Raw genomic sequence first — 10,277 nt, forward strand, 5'->3', positions numbered from 1 at the left:
CCAGGCAAACTTATATTGTCAAAACGTATGTTCTGAAATGGAATGTACCTATGAAGAATGGAAGATGTTACAAGCAAAGTAAAAGAACATCAAGATACAAGTTTAACCTTATGTCAGTACTTGCAGAGGGAAAGGTTGCTAACTTGGAGAAAAGGGGGCAATAAGGGCGGAGCGCAGCTGGGGGTAATGGTAGAATACAATAAGGAAGACTTATGTAATGCAAGAGTCGGGAGAGGTGACCTCACACAGCTCAAAAGTATAACTGTTTGAATGTTCATTGCTCATTTGCTTCTGCATTTGATGCCCTTTCTTGCAAGATCATAGAAGAAATTGTCTTGTTTCCAGTTTTGGTGATCTCATCCAAATTTTATTAAACTTGTTTCTAACAATCTTAAATCTATGCCCTCTGGTATTGAACTCGACCACCTTTGGAAAAAGAAAACAATACTTGACGACTCATCATATCCACTCCCCAACCTGGCTAATCAGTCTTGCACGGGGAACCATGTCGAACGCCTTACTGAAGTCCGTATAGATTACATCAACCTCTATGCCCTCATCAATCTTCTTTGTTACTTCTTCAAAGAAACTCAATCAAGTTTGTGATTTACCATGCACAAAGCCATGTTGACTATACCTAATCAGTCCTTGTCTTTCCAAATACATGTACATCCTGTCCCTTCAACAATTTGCCCATTACCAATGTCAGGCTCACTGGTCTATAGTTCCTGGCTTGTTCTTACCACCCTTCTTAAACAGTGGCACCACGTTAGCCAACGTCCAGTCTTCTGGCACCTCACCTGTGACAATCGATGATACAAATATCTCAACAAGAGGCCCAGCAATCACTTCTCTAGCTTCCCACAGAGTCCTAATGTACACCTGATCAGGTTCTGGGAATTTATCCAACTTTATGCGTTTCAAGACATCTAGCACTTCCTCCTCTGTAATATAGACATTTGTCAAGGTGTCACCATCTATTTCTTTACAGTCTATATCTTACATATCAATTTCCGCAGTAAATATTGATGCAAAATACTCGTTTAGTATCTCCACCATTTTCTGAGGCTCCACACAATGGCCGACATCCTGATCTATGAAGGACCCTATTCTCTCCCTGGTTACCCTTCTGTCCTTCATGTTTTTGTAAAAACCCTTTGGATTCTCCAGGGTGCCCCATAGAGGTTGACACAATAATGAGGGGCAAGGATTAGGTGAATAGACAAAATCTTTTCCCTGAGGTAGGGGAGTCCAGAACCAGAGGGCATCAGTTTAGGGTGAGAGGCGAAATATATAAAAGAGACCTAAGGGGCAACATTTTCACACAAAGGGTGGTACGTCTACAAGCTTACAGAGGAAGTGGTTGAGGCTGGTGAAATTATGACATTTAAGAAGCATTTGGATGGGTACATGATTAGGAAGGGCTTGGAGGGATCTGGGGTGGGTGCTGGCAGGTGGGCCTAGATTGGGTTGGGATACATGGACGGCTTGGGCCGAAATGCCTTTTTCCTTGCTATACATCTCTATGAATCTATGATTCTATGACATCCCTCGTACCTGACGCTTCAGAGAAAATTGTTCCAGCTTATTCAGGCTTGCCCTGTAGACCACACTAACACCCTGGCAACGTCCTTGTAAATATTTCCAGAGCAATTTCACATGATTTACTTTATTTTTCAACAATACCCATAATGTTGGACGACATGGATCTACTTGAAACAGAAAGGTAAAGCCTTGAACGGCTGAAAATTTCAATGCTGCATGAAGTTCATCAGACTGAGCACTCAAGTCGCCTTTCTTTAACGTAGTGGTTATCACATTTGCGAAAGGACCCCAGTTAAAAACCATTCAGAAAAAGAGACAGACTTAGATTAACCTGGATGGAGTTTTCTTGATTGTTGTCCACATCAGCAAAGCTTTCTTTGAATTTGCTCACCCAAAATTGCTGGAGTGCTGAAAAGGAATTCCTGTGTGAAATTTTGTTAAATTTCTCTCCTCCCTGACACTGAATATATGCCAATGTATATAGTACTGATGGCAATCCTGTTTAAGAGTGTAGTTGCAGTACTCTGATTGTTTCTGTAGCCATTGTAATGCTTTGAGTGAAAAGGCAGCTCGTTGGAAAGCCAAGGAAAAGCCTGATTTGCAGGTGGCATAGTGCATTATGAATTCCTGATGTGCCTTCTCTGTCAAATGTATCCCAAAGTAGACTCTGAACGGCCTCATGTGGATGCTGTCTGGCGTTTTTCAACATGTGAGAATCAAAACCAGCAGTGTTCAATCATGTTCTGCAGTTGCTCCCATGTTCGTGTTTCTAAGCACTGGACAGGATGGTGGTTCATTCAGTCAACCACATTTACAGACTCAAATAAACCTCTTGACTCGTGCTGTCACACAATCATTAATAATAATACATGCTCTGAAATCTAAGCTAAGTTGGAACCAAAACTGAGAAAATAACAGACAGGCTGCAAATGATATTGGACCCATTTTTCTTCCTTTGCATCACAGAGAAATAGGAAAATCTCTGACCTTCAATCAGAAAACCTCAGCTAGTACAACTTCTGAAACTTGCCTCTCATGAACGATTCTTCTCATAGAATCACAGTGATATACAACACGGAGCAGACTCTTCAGTCCATCTCTTCCATGTCAACTGGATATCTGACGTTATTCCAGTCCCGTTTACCAACATTTGGCCCATATTCTTCTAAACTCTCTCTATTCATCTCTGTCCAAATTCCTTTTGAATGTCAGTATTCCAGACTCCACAACTTACTCTGGCAACTCATTCCATATATTCTTGTGAGAAAAGTGTGAAAATCATTTTGTTTTTAAATTGGAATTCTACACAAAAGGTTCTTCCTATCCTTAGAATCTTTTAAATCGAATTCCTGTCCACAAAATGAAAAGTGGCCAAAGTTGTTGACACACAAAACAAACACAACACTGACAGTATTGAATGTGATTCGGCAGGGAGATGAACATTTCTTACAGTCTGTTAAAGAAATGATTGGTTTTACTGAAGCAAGTTTCCAGCATTATTTACCAGCTGACCAAGTGAGTGGGACTGACTCGGTTACTTAATTGTGTGAGAGAAAGTGAGGACTGTAGATGTGGGTAACACGTGGGCAACAACATGAAAATACTATATTGAATGTTGAATATCAAAACAAATGCTGAAAATGGATTATAATATTCTGTATGAGTAACAGTTGAGAAGTGAAAGATGCAAGTGATGTTACTTGTGATTGGGAGGAATGAAATGGAACTACGTAATTTTCCAGGTCGCCTTGAAATTGTGGTTCTAAGTGGATTTGGCTCAGTGTGAAATCGGGCATAATTGACAGCTGATCAGCTCAGGCTGGAGCGAATGCTACTCTTAATTTCAGGGTCCTGCATTTGAACCCCATGCTGGGCATGGTAATTTTAGAACTTCACTTTCTGAGGTGAATCTCAGCTCTCCCTTCCATTAGCCATGTCACCACCCAAATACAGGATCTCTCTCTCTGTCTCTCTAGCTCTACCACAGTAATTGTTTAGATGCCAGTTTCTGAATGAAAACTGCATCCACATTACTGGCATTGCCAATGACATGTTTGTAAGTGCAACTGAATGTACAATGAATGATGTCCCTTTCGAAATGCAGGTTCCATTTCTACCCCGAACTGACCAAACTGTTCAGAGTCAAAGAATTATAACGGCCACATAATGAGGGAGGTAACAATGACAGCTCCATTTCAGTATCAGAAGATTTTGCTTCAAACTACAGGGAATTCTCCATGAACATTACACAATTCACATGAGAAATTATCTTCTTGCATGACTGCCTTAAAATTGTGCCCCTTTGTGATAGATATTTCTGCCCTGGGGGAAAGAGGATCTCTGACTATTCACTTTATCGATGTCTATCATCATCTTTTACACCTCTGTCAAGTTACCTCTCACATTTCTTCGCTCCAATGATAAACACCTGAGCTCCCTCAACATTTCTTCATAAGAAATGCCCTCCAGCCCTGGCTGCATTCTGATAAATCTCCTCTACACCTTTCGTAAAGTTTCTACATCCGTCCTATAATGAGGTGACCAGAACAGAACCCAATATTCCAAGTGTTGTCTAACCAGGGATTTAAAGAGCTGCAGCAGAACCTCGCTGCTCTTAAACTCAATCCTGTTGATAATGAAAGCCAACACACTGTATACCTTCTTAACAATCCTATCAACCTGCATGGCAACTTTGAGGGATCTCTGGACATGGTCTCCAATATCTTCCACACTGCAAAGAATCCTGCCTTTAATCCTGTTTTCTACATTCAGATTGAACATTCCAAAATAAATCACTTCTCACTTTTCCAGACTAACTCCATGTGCTACTTCTCGGCCCAGTTCTTCATCATATCAATGCGTCCTTGTAACCAAAAACAGCCCTCCATAATTTCCACAACGCCACCAAACTTGATGTAATCAGGAAACTTACTAACCCACCCTTCCATTTCCTCATCCAATCATTCACAAAAATCACAAAGAGCACTAGTCCAGAACCTATCCTTGCAGAACGCCACTGGTCACTGAATACTTTGTATCAACTACTACCCTCTGCCTTCTATGTATCAGCCAATTCTGTATCCAGACAGCCACATTTACGTGTATCACATGCCTCTTTACTTTCTCAATGATCTTACCATGAAAACCCGCATCAAACGTCTTGCTAACATCCATGTGTACCAGATCCACTGCTCTATCCTCACCAATGTGTTTTGTCACATCCTAAAATAATTCAAAACCCCATGAGCACGACCTGCTCCCACAAAGCCGTGCTGACTATCTCTTACCAAACTGTAGTTTTCCAAGTAATAATAAATCCAGACTCTCAAAATCCTCTCCAACAATTTGCCAATCACAGATGTAAGACTGACTGGCCTGAAGTACTCAAATTATCTCTATTCCCCATCTTAAATAAGGGAAAAACATTTGCTACCCTCCAGCCATCGAGTGCTACATGAATGGACAGTGAGAATGCAAAGATCAGCACCAAAAGCACAGCAATCCCTTCCTTCGCTTCCTGTAGTAATGTAGGTAATATCCTGTCTGGTCTGGCGGACTTACCTATCCTTATGCGTTTCAAAATTTTCAGCCCATTCACCTTCTTAATATCACCCTGTTCAGGCATATCAGCTGGTATCGTGCAATCCTCAGAAACATCAAGATCCCTCTCAGTAGTGAATACTGCAACAACGTATTCATTAAGGACCTTCCCTAAATGCTTCAACTCCAGGCAGAACTTTCCTTCACTATCCATAATTGGCCCAACCTTCACTCTGGCCAAAAGACTCCAATGAAATAGTTTCATATTTTTTCTTTAAATCTTGCCAAGAGTACAAGTGGATTGTGGCCCGTGGACAAAACCGTCACTAACACATCGTTAGTGATCTAAAGACCCAATTCCCTCTCTTCTAATTTAACTAAAAACAAGTAAACAAAATTAAATTGATTTTGTCACGTACATTTTTATGTAACGCTCTCGGACGTTAATCGGCAAGCGTTTAAATCTGCTGGGAAGTTTTATAAGCCAAATCTATTCAAAACTATCTAAGTTTCAGACTGGATCTGCCTAAACTTGTCCAAATCATGAAGCTGAGTCTCCAAACTGTTGCGATGTGGAGGTGAGCCGTCGTCGACGCCAAAATCGACGTTTCTGGCAAAAGTCCTTCATCAGGAGATGGATCATGTGCAAGCAAAAGTCATCATTTTTGAATAGCATCATGTTCAGCACAACCATGGTGGGCCTCAGGGTGTATTGCTGTTCTATTTTCTAACTTCCCAGCATTCCCTGTCAAAGCCCTTCAGAATATTGGATGTTTCATTACATTTCTCTCTCTTTCTTCTAAATTCCAACTGGGTCAAACTCATTCTCCTCAGCTTCTTCTCATTAGAAAATCCCACCATTCCCATGACCAGCTTAGTGAACCTCCCCCGGCTTGCGACCAACGCAAGAATATCTTTCTTTGGGGCAAGCATACTTCTCATAATATTCTGGATGTAGTCTGACTCATATCTTGCACAGTTTTAGCAATACCTCCATATTTTTAGACTCCATTCCCTTTGGAATAAATACTAGTGTGTGAGTTTTCCTTCTCTATGACCTGCTAAACCTGTAAGCTACCTTTTTCAGATTGATGAACAAGGACTGCCAAAGCTCTTTGGGAGTCAATCTGAAGCAAACGGTGCTTGCCTGAGAGAAAGTGAGGACTGCAGATGCTGGAGATCAGAGTCCAAACTGTGGTGCTGGAAAAGCACAGCAAGTCAGGCAGCATCCGAAAAGCAGGAAAATCGACATTTCAGGCAGAAGCCCTTCGTGAGTAATTGGTATTTGCCTGAGAGTGAGTTGGAAATATGTTGGAGTGTATTAAAAGGGAACATGACAGTAATCAATAATTGAACGCTTAGAAACAATGGTAGACACATAATTTTATAAAAAGCGAAATATTTCTGATTAATCTGTTGGATTTTAATTTTGGTGTGGCAATACATGGCAATATAGATAAGGACACGGTAGGGCAGGTTTGGTTGGGTTATATGGCTTATTTGATATTTTAGAAGCGTTTTGACAAATTTCAATTTGGGCAAAATAGTAACTATGCAGAGAATGAGGTTATTAAAGATCAGCAAGGTCATTTACGTTTGGAAAAACTGTTAATGGGGAAGATCCTAAATGGATATTTCATGTTAGTATTTACTGTTGAGAAGACATGAAAGTTCAGAGATTGGGGACATAAATAGTGACGTCTGGAAAAGTGCCCACATTAACAGAACACGGTGTTGAAAGTCATAAAATACATAAAGGTTGATAAATCCTCAGTCCCTGCTCAGGGATATCTTAAGACTTCATGGAAAATGGGGAAGAAATTGCAGGGACCCTCGCAGAGATACTTGTATCATCGACAGGCACTATGTAGTGCTAGAATACTGGAGGGTGGCTACTGTTGTTCCATCGCTTAAGGGTTGCCAGGAAAAGCCAGGAAACTACAGACAAGTGAAATTGACGTCAGTAGTGTGTATGTTTTTAGAAGGGATTCTGAAAGACAGGATCTTTATGCATTTGGAAAAGCAATGACTGATTATAGACACTCTGCATCTTTTTATGTGTGTAAAATTGTGTCTCACAAACCTGACTGAGTTTTTGACGAGGTGGCCAAGAGTTAGGTAAAGGCAGAGAGGTAGACGTTATCTACATATACATCAATTAGCCCTTCGAAAAGATTCCATTTTGAAGACTTGTTAATAAGATTAGAACACATAAAATTAGGGAGAGCTTGCCAATTGGATACGAAGCTGGTATGAATGAGGCCTGTGACCAGCGTTATGTCCTGATGTTTGGTGTTTGGTACTTTGTTATACAACATTATATGAACGATTTGGATGAGAACATGAGTCTTGCTAGTAAGAGTGGGTGATCCTGAAATTGGTGGTATTATGGCTAATGAAAAGAGCAGATTAAAATACAATGACGCAATTGACCAGCTGGGCCATGGAACTGAATAATACAAGATTGAGTTGTAAATGCGAGGTTTTCCCGTTTAGTAAAACAATCCAGGGCAAAATCTAAACTGTTAATGATAGGGCTCTGGTTAGTGTTGTCAAACAGAGACAACTCTAGGTGCAAGTACATAGCAAGTACATAAGTAATGTTACAGGTAGACAGGGCGGTGATGAAGGCATTTAGCACGTTTCCCTTCACTGGTCAGAACACTGAGAGTAGGAGTTGGAATGTCAAATTCTGAACGTACAGGACATTGTTGAGGTTAGTTATGCTCTTCTAGTAATGTGATTCACGTCCTACAGCAATATGACTGATTCTGACCTGCCACCTGCTCAATTAACAGTGGACAATGTACGCTAATACAGCCAGTGACACTCTCATCCCATGAATGATTAAATAAAAATGCATATTTCCCTCTCTACTGCTGCAAACGCCTCCAGTGGACTGTCTTTGCAACATTGTTCAGGGTCTTTCCACTCTGTGTATGAATGAAGAAGGGCTGATTAAATGCTTATGCACAAACTTCGATTCCCTTGCTCACAGGATGTTGCCTAAACAGCTGTGATTATCCAGCTTGACACTCTTGACTCTGATCTCCAGAACTGCAGTTCTCACTTTGTCCCACACATTATAACACTCTCACCACCTCCAGCATCTGTAATTCTCCCTGTTTCTACATCGTTTTAAAGCCTGACAATATTTCCTTTTAATACGGCATTCCTCCTTCTAGGAGCCCCTTCCAATCTCTTTAACATATCCAGTATCTTGTAGTGCATTGACTGTTCCTAAACCCTCACGTTCTTCAATTTTTTGAGTTTCCTTGGTGGTCTTTTCAGCCTTTCTTAATTGATTCTGATATTTTACACCCTGTGTGAGGGACAGTTGAAAATTTCTTGCAGTTGTTACACCTCTTTCAATGGAGTATCATTTTGTTGAATATTTTACACAGTTCCTTCAAATGTTTTCTACCGTTCATTTACAGTTAAACAATTCAGTCTGTTTCCCCTGTTTGTCTTGGGTAGTTCTCTCTCAAACTGATGTAATTGACTTTGTTTCCGGTTCTGATTATTGCTTGTCATTTGTGTTGTCACTTTAAACTTCACAATGCTTTCAAAAATCCACTTTATCACAATTACCCAGAGGATTTGTCGGTGTGACGTTACTCATTCACTCAACTTCATCACCCAACGGTCTATCTGATATAATTACATCCCTAACCAGTCGCACAATATGTTTTTCATAGAAACACTGACAAAAAAAATTCTCTGAACTCCTCTTCGATAAAAAAAAACGATTGGCAATGTGATTGCCACAGATTATATGAGGATTGAAGTCTCCCAAAATTATAACACTGCCTTTGTTACAAATTCCAATGAGTTCTTGTTTAATGCAGAGATGAACAATGGAATTCTGTTAGGCAGCCTAAAAAGCTGTTCTCTCACTTGTGTTTTGACACTTTTATGACCTCGAATTTACATTCATAACTGTTCTCCTTCACAATCGGAGGCCAAATGCTATCTCTGAAATTGCTATTAACCATTATTGTCGGGGTTACCCATCCTGCTTTGCCATTCTGCCTGAATCCCGGTAAGGTTGTGTACCGTTGAATGTTTATTTTCCTCCTTTTGTTCAACCTGTAACCACTTCTCGCTGATGAGTAAATCATGTGATACGTCTATCTGTCTTATTGCAGATACTTTGTGCATTAAAAGCAAAATGTTATAATTTACTTTTTCCCATTATTTCCTGTCACAAACCTATTCTCTGACGTACAGTTTTTGTTAAACTCTGTCCCTTCCTGTTTCCTTTCTGCCTGTCTTCAGTCATATACCCATACTGTTCCAATACTTCACTTTTCCTCTATGAATTTAGAAATCTGCTTTCACCTTAGCCCTGTCTCTACAACCTCTCTGTCAGTTTAAAGCCTTTTCCATAAACCTACTGATATGATTGGCCAGGGCGCTGTTCCCAGCATGGTTCCAGTTGTTCTTTTTTTCTTCGCTCATAGGATGTAAGCGTTTCTGGCTGGTCAGTATTGCTTGCCCACTCCTTGAACTAAATGGCTTGCAAGGCCATTTCATAAGGCAGTTGAGAGTCAACCACACTGTTGTTTGTGTGGAGTCATATTCTGTCATGTTCAGTTGAGTATAGCAGATTTCCTTCCACAAAGCAGATGTGTGAGTCGAATAGATTTTGTATAACATTAGCAGTAATTTAAATCAGTGATTGTAAATTACATATTATTAAACATCATTTGATTTAAATTTCACCATTTGCAACGATGAGATTTGACCTTCGTCCCCAGAACATGAGTGTTTGACTAAATAGTCTCACTATAACATTGCTAGGCTTTCACTTTGCCTGCGTGTAAGTTTCTCATCCCTGAGTACTGATATCAGCACAATGAAACAAAATCGTTTCTTTGTACACAATTGCATGATTCCAAAATCTTTCCGCACTCTGTTGGTGTCACCCAATATCTTTCTCATGTGGTATGCCTCACTGCAAAGGACTAATGGCTAAACCCTGTCAGCGCCTCTCGTTTTTACAGCTACTTCAGATCCTGAACTAACAGAATTCCCAACTCCAGAGAGAGCACAGGTCAGGGTTGGAGCCTGTGGTTCCAGCTCACTCTAGGATTCAGGGATTCTGTATGAGTTATCCACACTGCATCAGCCTAATTTCTGAATCTGTCTTTTTTTTCTGTCTTCTGTAGGTACTCAGGAAGTTCCTGACT

The sequence above is a fragment of the Hemiscyllium ocellatum genome, chromosome 46, assembly GCF_020745735.1.
Source record: "Hemiscyllium ocellatum isolate sHemOce1 chromosome 46, sHemOce1.pat.X.cur, whole genome shotgun sequence".
Lineage (NCBI taxonomy): Eukaryota > Metazoa > Chordata > Chondrichthyes > Orectolobiformes > Hemiscylliidae > Hemiscyllium > Hemiscyllium ocellatum.